The sequence below is a fragment of the Mauremys mutica genome, chromosome 1 (genome assembly GCF_020497125.1).
Source record: "Mauremys mutica isolate MM-2020 ecotype Southern chromosome 1, ASM2049712v1, whole genome shotgun sequence".
NCBI classification, from domain to species: Eukaryota; Metazoa; Chordata; order Testudines; family Geoemydidae; genus Mauremys; species Mauremys mutica.
Window position 1 is genome coordinate 170,584,815 of NC_059072.1, and position 14,725 is coordinate 170,599,539.

At 42.5% G+C, this 14,725-nt stretch overlaps 1 long non-coding RNA gene across 1 annotated transcript; it reads right to left on the minus strand.

Moving 5' to 3' along the window:
- Positions 1–7,282: 7,282 nt before the first annotated feature.
- Positions 7,283–14,071, minus strand: LOC123360667. Its single transcript, XR_006576050.1, has 4 exons — positions 13,744–14,071; positions 12,702–12,781; positions 12,372–12,549; positions 7,283–7,888 (listed from the first exon to the last, which is right to left on the minus strand). It is a non-coding gene; the product is annotated as an uncharacterized LOC123360667 (long non-coding RNA).
- Positions 14,072–14,725: the final 654 nt, after the last annotated feature.

Below are 14,725 nucleotides of genomic sequence, written 5' to 3' on the forward strand. Positions count from 1 at the left end.
CACAACAAGCCAGCCTCCTGGTGAGAGGGTCCCTCAGTGGTTGCTAGTGGGTATAGTCTTCCGGATCAACCTAATCCAGTAATTAATATATTCCAGAAATTCCTCAATGATGACTGGATTGGCTGTTAACAGAACTGAGATTTCTACAGTAAAAATACAATGTCCCAAGGAAGTATTTAGAAAATATTGTTACAATTCAGTTGTTACAATTTCTTCCTACATATAAATACAGCAGCTACCATGATGGGGACCCAATTTCAATTGGGGCCTCTACAGGCTAGTATAATAAAAAAATTAACAACAACTAGTTACATAGGAGAACCATGGGAATCACTCCAGGCGAAGACTACATTCCTGCACCAAAATGGTACACTTAGATTATTATAACTCATCTAGAGGTTGAGTAGGCCTGCCATTGCTTTCCAGACAGAATAATCTGATAGCGCACCTGCCACATCAGATGACAAAAGCTGGAACAACTGAATGCCAAGTATAACAGAAAAAGTTATTTATGACTTACATGCCTTTCAGTCTTAGCTTCTATGACAGGTTCACATTTACATACCTGCTTGCTGCCATATGCTTTGGTGTTCACCTCAATGAGAACTGATCTGTATTAATTATCAAGACACAATAAAACAAAACAAAACAAGACAAACCCCATACTGTGCAATGGTAAGATAGAGATATTAAAATGTAAGCCACTCAGTGCAGAGACCGCCTTCTTATGTTTGTAGAATATCTGGCACATCTGTGGGATGGCACTACAATATACACTACCAACAACCAGCACCACTCAAGAAAAGTGTCGGAATTCTCAAGGTAAAGATTTTCCCCCCACTGTATTAACTTGTCCCATTGCATATCCTATATATTATAGGGCACATATTAGAGATGAGCTAAAACAAGAATCTTTACCACCCCCCATTCTTTGACAACCCAAACATTTGTGGTTTGGGTGAAATGGAAACCAGATCCAAGTCAATCCCATTTTTGATTTTGGAAAACCAATGTCCTATGTGGCTTGCAAAGCAAAAATCCAGCCTCCATGACTGATCTTTATTATGCTATGCAGTTCATTAATGACATTGATTAATGTCAATATTTAGCTACAAAAATAGGAATAGAAAATACTACATATGGAAAAAATGACCAAGTTATGATGTCAAGAAAAGTCTCTGTTCAACAATGCTTGCATTTTTGGCTAATTTATTTCTCAGCCTCACTAGTGCGTGGACATTACATTTTTGCATATAATTTCCCTCCTCTTATTATACTTTAATAGAATGTACTAGCTTGGCCTGTGGTACTTACATACACACCAGCTTTCTAGGCCAAAGCAAAGCTTGGAGTTTGCCCCAAGTCCAGCCAGGCTGCAGTCTTGCACAGCTGAACTCCTCCAAAGCAGGGCTGTTATCACACTCCCTTCACACAACAGTATAAAGCTCTCATACACGGAACACTGTTTTCCAGTAAATTGGTTTGGATAGTAATGCTGTAAAGGTCTGCCTTTCTTCTGTCTGTTGTGATAGCATTAATCTATGCTCTTTGACTCAAGGCTTGTAATGGGAAAGCTGAGCAATTTAATCACACAGCAGTGCGCTTACCTATTACACTAGTAACGATAACAGAGTGAGTCAGTGCGCTGTGTACCATAAGTAGGATTAATGGAACGAGATAACCCAGCTCTCTCTTCAGCAGATCAGGGGAGACTATGATTTATTACAGAAGGGCTTGGGACTCCCTTGGAATTATCCCTTAGACCAAAGCCTTTAAAAAAATTGTTGACTTCCTGGATGATGCAAGTGCATGAAGATGGAAGACATTGTTGTCATTATGCTGTGTGGTAGCAGTTGAGGCCTTGCAGGTTGACTTAATGTTGGAGGAGAAGTTAATGACTTGGAATCTGCATATTTTATTTACATATATACACCAGTCCTGAAACAGAGGTGGTCACAAACATCATGTAGGCTCTGATGGAATGGGATATGACTATCAAATTGTGTTGTCTGCTTTGTACCGGTGTTGAAATATTGGCATAGGGGCTGCACTAGTTTGGACTTGCCCAGTGGCAGCCTATTATAGGGCATTCCAGACAGCTGCCCTGCCTGGGATAGACATCTGACACCTCACTGAAGTCATCAAGACTGCAATCTGGGGCCATCAACTTTCAATGACTCATCTGCTGGCCTGTGTACTTGTAACAATGGTCTCTCTACACAGCGGTCTGCAAGGGCAGATAGCAAGCATGACTAGTGGGTCTGGAACATCTCAGTTTGAGCACATGGCGCAGAGATTGAGTCCCTATTTAAGAGTAGAGTTCTGCTCTGTGCAGGGGGCCGACCATCACCATGCACAAGAAGGATATGCAGTAGTGAGGGGGCAGGAGGAACTCTCCCCACCTGAAATGCTGATAAACCACAAACTCTCAAGAAGGGGTGAGCTCAGACTAGGGGAGAGTGCCTCTCTAGTCTGTTATTTTTCAAAGATGTGCAACTCTCCAGTGTTTAAAAAATAAAGTCAATACAGTTAAGAAATTTCATTGCTAAGTCTGAGTACTTAGCTTTCCTGCTACATCATCCTTGAAGAGGTTACACAAGTAACTGCACAGTGTCCACAATCTAGGTGGAACTCTGAGGAAATGTATGTAAGGGATGATGGGGCTCAGGAGGTCTGTGGCATTGGTCTTACAGGCTAGGGCAGTTGGAGAGAAGCTTTTCAGACAAGAGGCCTATGCCCAGGAGTCTAGCCCAGAGTTAGATACTGTGACAAGTTCTGCCCAGACTCAGTGGCTTGGAAGCATATAAACCCAGTGATTGGGTCTACTTGCAATTTACTAGTGTTCATACTGGCTCAGTTTGTAACACAGCAACCCTGTTTTTGAAGATGTCAAGTAACTTTAATGCCTGTTTCCCAGGGAGCAACTCCGCTTCAAGAATCAATTCTCATTAGACAGATTAAAGCAGAGAGCCTGATTATAAATAAATAAAGATATACCTATGTCTCATAGAGCTGGAAGGGACCCTGAAAAGTGATTGAGTCCAGCTGCTTTCACTAGCAGGACCAACTACTGATTTTTGCTCCAGATCCCAAAGTGGCCATTCAAGGATTGAACCCACAATCCGGGGGGGGGGGGGGTGTTAGCATATCAATGCTCAAACCACTAAGCTATCCTTCCCACAGCATAACTCCCCACACCCCTCAAAGAACTGCATCAGAAAAACTACCACCATAGCATTTCTTCTAGGTGTAAAAACTTGCTAACACACTAAGAAAAAGAACTTGTAAAACTATGTAAAACTGCATCATCTGGTGACTCCCTGCCCTGCCATAAGAAAGGTTTTTAAAAAGACAAGAAGTTTTAATACATTAATTTTCAAAGGTTCAGTTTGAGTTTGGAATGAAGGTTTGGATTAGTTCTAATTTTATTAGAACTAGTTCACCCATCTCTATTTTCCATGTCAAATATGACTGAGGTTCAGCGCAAACAGCACAAAGGGAGCTGAAGTGTAATTACTGAAGACTTTCCCACTGCTCTAGAAATACAATTTGAATTCCTCTGCCCTTTTCAGCAGACTATTGCTTCCCTGTGATTGATGATGGGAACATACGCAGCAGCTACTTCAGTTTGCCAAAACTGGAGGTGGGGAGAGAGTCTGACATCAATACCCTAGTCAGACTAATCAGCCTGGCAGTTTTAAAAACTGTTATATTAACTCCCCCCCCCAAAAAAAACAAACAAACAAAACCATTGCCTCCTGCAGCTGCAATAAAAACTGGATTCTTCTTTGAATAGTGTCTCTGTGGATGCTCCATGTGAGGATGTGTGTGCACCTGTGCATGTCACGGACTCACAGATCATGCCCACTCTTGGCCCCGGGCAGTCTGTGGGGGATAACCCTTTCAGTGAGACAGCCCTTCTCAGGGGGCCACTCTCTCCCGGGGTCAGGCCCCTCCACCTCCTGGAGCTGCACCTCTCTGAGCCTTAGCACACCATTTTTCTCGCCGTGGGCCCCTCAGGGAGTCCTCTCGCTCTGGACCCCATCTGAACCCATCAAAGGGGTTGATGCAACCCTGTTCTCTAGCCCAGGGTGACTCTAAGCCAGCGTAAAACAGGAAGGTTTATTGAGAGTTGAACACAGCACAGGAAACTCTCCGGGCCTCAGGCCTGGCCTCCCTCAGCACAACACATCCTAGTCTCCCTGCATCCAGGTGGATCCTACCTGCTCTCCCTCTCCAACCCTGAGCCCCCCTGCTTCCCAGCCGGCATCTGATATCACCGGCCCCAAGCCCCGCCTCTGTCCATTGTCTTATCTCCAGGTAAACAGGGTCGTAAACCGGGTCGCCCGGACCTCCTCTCCTCGCTTCTGTCCTCTGCCCCCCTCCGGCTGGAACTGGCTGTTTAGATCACTGGGGTTCTCTCTTCACAGCCCATTGTCCTCCCACTGGCCAGAACTGGCTGCGACTCCTGAGCTGGGCCTCTGGGTCCCATGTCACCCATCACTGGGTCCCAAGTCCCCTCTCTGGTCCTCTGTAACAACAAACTCCCTCTCCCGTCACCTCGTTAAACCAGTAACACCCAGGGACATTGAGTCCTACCCCCTATGCATGCAAACCATTGGAAAACCACAGAAAAACAAGAAACTCCCCCACTTCGTCACAGTGCACTCTTGACCAGAGATTTTTGTCAGAAATGTTCGCAGGTCTGTGCCTGCACCATAGACATCCCTGTGCTCTGGATTCTGGATTATGTATATAGGAAGGGAGTATATAGGAAGGGACAGACCCACTGCCATTCCAGTTTCTTCTCACAGATCCTGTGGCTTGAAAGACAGCACACACAGTGTGAGAGCACACACTATGTCCATTTAGCTAGCCACACGGCTTGCTACCCCGCTTGTTCATTTATTCCTTTATTTCATAGTATTTTCCTTTAATTTTATTTGTTGTGTTATTTAGCACAGTTTGTGGTTGGGAGTGGGGTGCTTACCCCTTCCCTTCCTTATATTTTTTCTGATCTGAGCTTTAATTTTCTTTTCTTTGGGCCTCAATCCATGGCCTCAAGTTTGGGTTGTGTCCAAGACCCCTGGCTTCAAACCCTGTCAGATATGCCATTAGTCTTTTCCTCACAGTGAAAGATTCAAGCTGCCTCCACTGACTTGAGGAATTTCGCATCCCTTCTAAATATAAGGTCTGCTCAGGTTTCAAGAGCAGATCTAAGAATTTGAGGGAAGACAGGCTAACGCGCCGATTAATGGAATGCTCTCTGAGACCAATGGGGTCCGAGTCATCCCCTTGTACATCAAATCTGTCAACTACCTCTGCTCTGGCAGAAAGCAAAGACCCTGGGAACCCTGCGGCATCACCCAAACCCTCTAAGAAGAAAAGACCCCATAGTCCAGAATGGGATAAGAAAGGGGTAATGTGACCCTCTTGGGCTAGGTCTCAGGAGACCTCATGTCCTGTTACAGGTGCCATTGGGGCTCTCATCCCCTCTGGTACTGATACTAAGGCACCAGCAGAGAAGCTGCAGATCAAGAAGCTGCAGACCCAGGGTGTCACTGATATTGGCTCCAGGCTCATCATCCTGCACTGTTTGTTCTTCGATACTGTCTCCATTACCAACTGACACACGGGCTCCTGAGGAGCCCGTCTGGAGTCCCTGGTACAATCCAGGCTCCTGTTCCACAAGGACCTTTGCATTCTGGAAGAGCCTGACTCATTTTCATAATTTGCTTAACCTATGTCCCTATCATCTTCAATGATGACTTGTCCTCTGATAAAGACATAGTCCCCACACAGACTCTTTGGGGGTATCAAGAGAGATTTCAAGATGGTATTGACTCAGCATTTCCCAGTACCTCCTCTCAGCCAACCAGCTATCAAACCTCAGTACCGATACAAATTCAGGTTCTCTCTGGGATCCAGTTCCTACTTGATCTCTGGTATTACCACTTTCCACCCTTCTGATGGACATGGGGGATGACAATTCATATGACTGAGCTGTCCATCCACCTTCCTGCCTCTCTCCCTTGATATTCAACATGAGGAGCAAACTTCCAGTAGATGATGTATTCAGAGACCACAGCAAAGACGACTTTAGAGCCCTCCTACTTTCTCTTATGCTCCACCTCAGTGGGCATACTGCCATGGGTCCCCTATGGCAACTGGTGGTACAGGGTCCCATCTATTAAGAGGACACATCAGTTGAAGAATCAGTACAGTTGAGCCTTGAACCTCAGGCACTTTACATGGAGGAGCAGAAACCAGCTGAGGAGAAACACCCGCTTTCCACAAATCCTCCTTCTTTGCCAGATGAGGCTGTCATGCCTCCTCCACCATCTTACCCCAATGATTTCAAGGCCTTTCAAGACCTGATAAAATGTGTAGTGGACAATTTACAAATTCCATTAGAGGAGATACTGGAACACCAGTATTCCTTGTTGGACATTCTCCATACATCTTCCCAGAGGTTGCTCTGCCTATTAATGATGCCTCTTGGTCCCAGCACACACAGTGTGGCAAACTCCAGCTCTCATTCCACCTATGTGCAAATGGGCTGACAAGAAATATTCCACCCAGCGGCTCAGAGTATTTTTTTCTCACACCCTTCATCCAACTCTTTGGTGGTTGAGGCCACTAACAAAAGAAACAGACATCGGTTCTGTTCAACACTATCAGGGAAAGAGCTAAAGAGACTGGACTTTTGGGTTGCAAGACCTACTCCTCTGAATCTTTGCAATCCAGAGTAGCTAATTATCAAGTCCTGATGGTGAAGTAGAATTTTACAAACTATTCTAAGTTCTCAGCCTGAACACCTGCATCAGGCTCAGAGAGAACAATTTCAGACCCTCATTTTCAGAAGTCCAAATAGTTGCTAAGACATCTCTCCGGGTCTTGCTTGATGCCACTGACACAGCTACATTTCCATGGCTACAATAGTAGTCATGCACTAAGCTTTCTTGCTGCAGTCTTCCAGCCTTCCCCAAGGAACTTCCTTTTCAGGGGCAGAGGTCCACCCCTCCCATGTGCTGGAGTGCTGGGGCATCTAGAGCACAGGCACAGACCCACAGACACTGCTGACAAAAATCTATGGTCAGGAGTGCACAGATGTGCACACATCCCTCACATGGAGCAACCTAGGAAGACACATCTCAAAGAACTCCAGCTACTGTACAAGGTAAGTAAACCTCTCCTTCTCTGTTGTTTCCACCACCTCCCTTTCCTGCTGTTGGCAAGTGGATTCCATCTGTGGAGTGGAAAGACCTTGTGAGTTAAGTATCCCTTCTGGAAACATTTAAATTTGAAAGCTAAATTTTATTTCCTTATTTCATGTGCTGAGCTGAGTACAGTCTAAGTGAAGTAAATGAGAGGGGTGATATAGAAATGGGATACAGAATCTTTCACATCATCAAGGCCACATTCTTCAAATCCAGTTTGATAATGACACCAGGTTATAACCATCTGCTTAGTGACCTGTTACATGACATAAATTTGTGTTAACCATCAAGTTTCTAAGGGGACAGATGTTTACAACACAGAAGTCATCCTACAATTGACACCCTTTTTGGTAGTCTCAGGCCTAGTCCATATAGCTGTGATGCTGAAGGGTGAGAAAAATCCACGCTTTTGAGTGCTGCAGCTATGCCGACCTAACTTCTGGTGTAGATGCGACTAGGACGACAGAAGAATGCTTCTGTCCATCTAGCTACTGTTGCTCAGGGAGGTGGTGTTCCTACGGCGGTGTTCTTCCATTGTGGTAGGCTCATCTACAGTACAGCGTTACGTCATCATAGGCTATGGTGCTGTAACTTTGCTCCTATTAGTTCTGTTCTGTGGGCACCGTCTCAGCAAAAGAGGTGAAGGACTGGCTGTTCTGTGGATAAATCTGAGATCAGGGATATCAGTTAAGAACCATGAAGCAGCATGTGCCCCATTTTCATGGGACAATGAAGAATATGTTTGATAATTTTTTGTTGTTGCATAATGATAGAAAGACCTGCTCCATGTGGGACTATTCTACTACTGCACATATCCAAATGGCATAAATTAAAATGTGTAAAGTCTGTGTGTGTATTATAGATGTGTATATATATATATATATATATATGTAGAGAAAGAGGGATGCAATTGATTACAATTTGCTGAAGGGGGCTCAACTTTGAAAAGTTTGAGGGGAAACGGATTGTTCTTAACATTTGAAAACGAATTGCTAGTAGGTTAAGCTAATTATCGAGAACAAAACACAAAAAGTGGGGAAGGCTGCAAGGTAAAGAGCACCCATTTTAGTTACTCTTGCCAAAACCACCAACTATTCATAGAACCATAGAATATCAGGGTTGGAAAAGACCTCACGAGGTCATTTAGTCCAACCCCCTGCTCAAAGCAGGACCAATCCCCAACTAATCATTCCAGCCAGGGATGTACATCATGGCAAAACAACATTTAGTGATACTAACATGTGCAACTTCCATTTGGTGCCTTATTTTTCTCTCAACTGCAGTTTCCTTTATTGATCTGCACATAGTTTCTGCATCCCGGATTAACATAAAACCTGTGAGGAACAGCATGAGACCACCACAGAAAAGACATTCTAAAACAAATATCAAGTCATTTATCCTATTATTCTCGAGAAGTGGGAAATTATCTTAACTACTATTGTTCTGCTAATTATTCCACCAGGATTAGCAGACAATAGCTATTAATTGGCTTTTTTTGTTGCACAAATCCCATTTTCCAGTGTTTTACTGTTTGATGCATTAGTCTTAGCTTCTTCTCACTCAGATACAACTCTTTCCCCTTCTCCAGCCCAATAAAAGCAAATCTCACAAGTGCCAGTAAATAAAAGGACAAGCTATTCAATTCTTAAAATATTCAATCCATTCTCTCTCCCCTTTTTACCTTCCCCAGGGGTGGCTCTAGGTATTTTGCCGCCCCAAGCATGGCAGGCAGGCTGCCTTCGACGGCTTGCCTGTGGGAGGTCCCCTGTCCCACGGATTCGGCGGCAGCCTGCAGGAGGTCCGCCAAAGCCACAGGACCAGTGGATACTCCGCAGGCATGCTGCCGAAGGCAACCTGCCTGCTGCCCTCATGGCGACTGGCAGAGCGTCCCCTGCGGCTTGCCGCTCTAAGCATGCACTTGGCGTGCTGGTGCCTGAAGCCGCCCCTGACCTTCCCAATCAGATCCAAGATTGATAATCTCAGAACCCAACAGAACATTAAATAAGTATAAACAAGAGATCAAATGAAGAATCTCTCACCTTCCTATCAGAGCTTGAGAGACCCTCCATTCCCCCCAACACACACTTATAACCCCTTAATCTTGCAAGCATGATACCCCACACAGCAGTTACATTTCTCCCGTGAAGACATAGGTAGACATCCTTGTCAATGATTCTTTATTTTACCTACAGAAGTTACTCTTACATAATTTAAGACACTCTCTGTCTGGTCCTCATAACACTCTTGTTATCTTTTACCATGAGCATAAAAATTAAACCCATCCACTTCCATCAACTTGCACAGCCCCTTCACCTTCATGTTGTGTAGTTCATTTTCTGTACCTATTCTTTTTCCTACATTAGTCTAATACTTCTGTAGTCAGACACTGAACAAAACAATGGGGATTATGATTTAAGGAACTATCCTGCTTTGGGAATGGACTAGATCTGAACTACCTCTTTTCCATCTCTAATTTCTAATGTTATGAAAGTTATAATGCAAACATCTGACAGTCCTGAATTGAATAAATTCAAGATAATTCAAGGCCCAGAAGTTGTTTGCAGCCATTATTGATATTTGAATTTTTCTGGAACAGTTCTGAAAATACTTCATTACAGGGAAGCTGGAATAAACTTTAGCCACCACTTCTTGTAACTCCACCAGAGAGGTCCTTTGGGGCCATCTGCCTGTCCCAAGTCAGGGTAAAGGAGGAGGGTTGGGCGTGGGGCTAGCAACTCCACCCCGTAAAAAATCAACTTGCTACAGAAATGCCAACAATAGAGATAACAGAGACTTTTAGCCTGGAAAAAGAAGGGTCTTCAACTCGAAGACGCATGACGCTGGGTGGTGAAAGCCGCGAGGAAGCCACTAAGCCGATTACCCTTCTTGCAAACAGGAGGATTACCATCGGCACATGGAACGTGAGGACCATGTACGAGTCAGGAAAGATGGTGCAGGTTGCAGCAGAGATGAGGATCAACAACCTGACCCTACTAGGCATTAGTGAGACAAGATGGACGCAAGCGGAAAAGAGGCCGTCCAAGAAACACCTGGCGACGTGACCTTCAGGCTGATAGCAAAAAAATGGGCTATACTTGGAACCAGCTAGAGCGAATGGCCCAGGATAAAGGACTCTGGAGATCTGTGGTTGGCGGCCCATACCCCGATTGGGGTGACGGGCATGAATGAATGAATGACCACTTCTTGTGATGCTGCTACCGATCATTGAATTTTGCAATGTTTAATTGAGTGTGTTTTGATGCAAGAGAGGCATGATCCAAATATAACTGCAGAACCCAATAGGATATTATATACCTATAAAATAATGTTGCCAGGTTACACATTTTAGAAAATCACTCTAATCTACAATATTAATGTCCTCTTGTCTTAAAGTCACTTTGGTTCCTCTACTCTCTACCTGTGGCACATAATACAGTAGTCTAGTCTATAATATTTTAGTCTAATTTCAGTTTTTGGGTTCAGTGTGTGGGTGCTGGACAGTGTGAGTGGCTTGTTAGTGGAGGACAGAGTAAATGATCTGATGGCCCCTTCTGGCCTTGAACTCTATGATTCATTCTCAGAAATCTAGACATTTTATGTAAGTTACTTTAATGCTATAAACACCCCCAGTGTCATTAGAATGCTGTCTTGCTAAATCTAATCCAAAAGCTAGTGCTGCAGTATTACAGCTTTGGGTAGAACAAAAACTACAGTTAAAGTTGCATGATATGTAGAATAAGAACTGCTTTCTTTTTTTCTAAAATCTTATTAAAGTTAATAATATTCCATTAAATAATGGAGTTCTTCAATAATCACTAATTTAAAACACATGATTGTGTTTTATACCATACCTTTGTGGTACAAAAAATATTCACATACAATTTAACTGAAAGTACAGTTCTGGATGGCAATATGGCCATATTTGTGGCTTGTAAAGAGAAACAAGATTGTATTAATTTTTTAACCATCTAATTTTCTAATTACCAAGCACCGCATAATATGTTGTTATTGATCTAATCTGGAAATGATCTGAGATTTTTTTTCCATTGTGCCCCACATTGCAAAGGAAAAGGACTTGATTCAATTTTGTCATATATTTAGGTTCTGACATGGAAGCCAAACAGACTAGACCTATCAGGGGTTCATGCTGGATCTTCTCCATTGTAAAAGCTAGACTTTTTCAAATTAAAATGATTAAGATCTTAATAAGGATGGAATATTCTATATCAGTCAGAAATTATGTGACATTATTAATGGAAATGTTTTGCCAAGATAATGGCCAGTGCTGCTTATCTGCCATAGCAATTAAAAAGCACTAATAAAATAATATTGAGAAAAATTAGTATTTAACATTATTGAGCTCGTCATGAAAAAAACTAATTTTTACAGCATTAACTACAACATGTTAAGGAAGTCATTTTTGAAAGCTAATGCCATGATAAATTTTAATAGCATGGGTAATGCACACTTCAACCTCACATTAATTATACATTTAAGACTCCATGGAAAATACCCACAAACAGGGTAAATACAAGATGCATAAAATTTAACCTGAGCCAAATTAAAATGGTGCCGATTTCAACAACAGCATTTGTGTTTGATATAGTTATTCTTGTCTAGCATCTGTACATATTTAATTACTGTCACACTTCCTTACCTCTTCTACTTCCCTAGAGAGGTCCATGAATCTAGCTAATCTTCTTGCAGGGTTTACTGGCTCTGCTGAATACTAAATACAGATCTAACTGATGTTCCCCCCACAATCTTAATTAGTGGTGGCGGGGTGGGGGGAGGTCTCTATTTCTCAAGCCATAGAGTCTTAAGTGAAGAAATCTGTGAAGCTTGAAAGCTTGTCTCTTCCACCAACAGAAGTTAGCCCAATCAGAGATATTACCTCACTCACTGAAGAAATAAGCATGCAGTTTTCTCCCTCCATACAGGCTGTTACCACTCCTTTTGCTTTCAGAGTGATGTCTCATTGCTTTAGAATTAGCATATAATCTTACACTTTCCAAATTAGTTTATGCATGGAGCTTTCCATAAGCAAATATGAAGAAATTTTGCTGCTAACAGAAGAAAGTTTTTATAGAAGGACTTCTTTGCCTACTGATATCTGACTAAAGGAATGGCTGTAGTTCTAATTTCGCCTACCTGGCTCACAGTGGCAGGGAGAAAAATGGTGTATTAGGATCCCAAAGGGGAGGGTAAAAAAGGGATCTACAATCTCAATACCATAAAGAATAAGAAGCTGGTATTCAAGAAGACAGAGTTTTCATTCATCCTCTTCGTAGGTAGGAAAGCTATGATTGGAAATGCCTTACATTTTCATCTAGAAAAATTATAGGAAACGTGAAAGGTGTTAGAAAATACAGAACTAGAATAGGAGATAACCTATGATAACACTTTATCCAAGAGTCCTCTGTTGAAATGGGAATAGCTGAGTTTCCCTAAGAATGCTTGCAAAGTGTGTTAAATACTTACAGAAGTGTCACAATTAGAGTTGAGCAAATAGTCGATTTTTCAGTTCATGGTCCAAACAGAAACATTCAGAAAAAAAAAATCTGGATGGATTTGAATGGAAACAAAAAACCCAAAAATTTATTTAGAATACGCCAAAATGTTTTTGGTTGACTCACAATGATTAATTTTTTTTAAAGTTTTTCAATTTGTTTTCAGTTGATCAAAACATTGTGGTTGATTTGGAACAACTGTTTTTTCATGCTTTCAAGTCAGTTTGGTTGTTTTCTGGTGTTTTTCACCTTTTTTTCTAGTTTTAAAAATTGGCCAAATTTGAAAACAAATTATTTGTCAAATTTGGAAGTAGTTTCACAGCCTCCCCAAAATGCATTTTTTGTCAAAATTTCTATTTGCCAAAAAATTTTCAGTTGTAGTCATAGTTAGAGATGGTTGAAAAATTTTCAGCTAAATGAAAATTTGTCAAAATATCATGTTCCACTGAAGTGTTTGGAATGGTCACCCTATGGTCAGCTCTAGCTACAATGTGTGCCATAAGTACACAGGCTACATCCATGCTGCACACCTCTTGCAGCGGCATATACTGTATGTATACTTACACTCTCCATACTGCAGTGGGTAACTACATGTGCTCAGTGAAAGGCTCTGGCAGGGGTGAGGCACAGAGGAAAGGCTCAGCAGTGGGGAGCTGCCAGAGTCTTTCCCCACTGCCTCCTCCCTGCTGCTGGAGCCTTGCCCTCTCAAAGGGAGCTACTGAAGCCTTTCCTTGTCCCAGGGAAAGGCTCCTGCATCAGGCCAGCAATGGGGAGCTGCCAGAGCTTTTCCCTGCTGCAAGAAACGATGCCTGCAATAGGGAGCAGCTGGAGCCTTGGGCTCCCTGTTTTGCAGGACTTTTCCCCTGCAATGAGGAAACGTTCCAGCAGCTCCCTATGATGAGGAAAAGCTCAGGCAGAGGGACACTATGCTGCTAAAAACAGCAGTACAGACAGGGCGGCACTGCTTGGGTAAGTAGAGAGCCATGTGACTATATACATGGATACATACTCACAGGCTTCAGGAGTGTCTTTACTCTAGTCTGTTTAGTAGTGCCTCCCCATCTACACGGCTGTTCAGACCTGTGCTAGGGGTAAGTGTAGTGTATGTACGCTACACACCACTGAACGGATCTTCAATGTAGAGAGTTCAGCTTTTAATTTTTTTGTGCTTTTTTTTTAAAGCTACTATGTAGCTCTCTATTTCTACTGCACTAACAGCTCTGGTATCAAAGTGCCATGAGACTAGAAACCACTACATGATCGTAAAAAATGAACTTCTGAAGTTAAAATACTGTTGTGCCAAAACTGAAGCCATTGTTAGCCAAGATCTCCATTTCCAGAAATACAGAGTATTTCCATTAGCAATGGTTTGGATGATCTCTTGCATAATAAAATCAAAGTCCCTAGCAACTCATTGTCATGTCACAAACAGGATTATGATTTCAGATCAGAACACTTGCAGCAACGAAATTCTTTCAGGCAGGAAGAGTACTAACTCATACCATTTATAATGGCAACTTGTGATGTTTCCACCTGTTTTATAGGACACAGAGCCCATGAGGTTATCTCATAAAGCAACACTTTATTTTTTATTTTCTACCAGTTAGGAGCAAATTCATACTAGTGACTTAAAGGCTCCATATTCAATTACCTGTCTCCTGAATCACCTAATTTAAGAGAATTTACAACATGTGTAAAATTCACCTAAAAACCCGAGTTCAGCAAAGAGTGGCTGATACATTTTCATTGTTATTACTCCATAGTTAATTTTTCACTACTGCATATGTGGAAGGCAAGTCAAATCCACATGTGCACCATAAGATGAACGAATGAGGCTAAATCACCACTAGACAACCCTCAAAATACTTACTGCCACCTGGCGCAAATCTCTGCAAAACTGACTTACGGTACTTTACTCAAAGTTCCTTATGTTCCTTTCCTCAGCTCCATGAAATCTCTTTGCTAGTATTACCTACACATATACACACAGTCTGC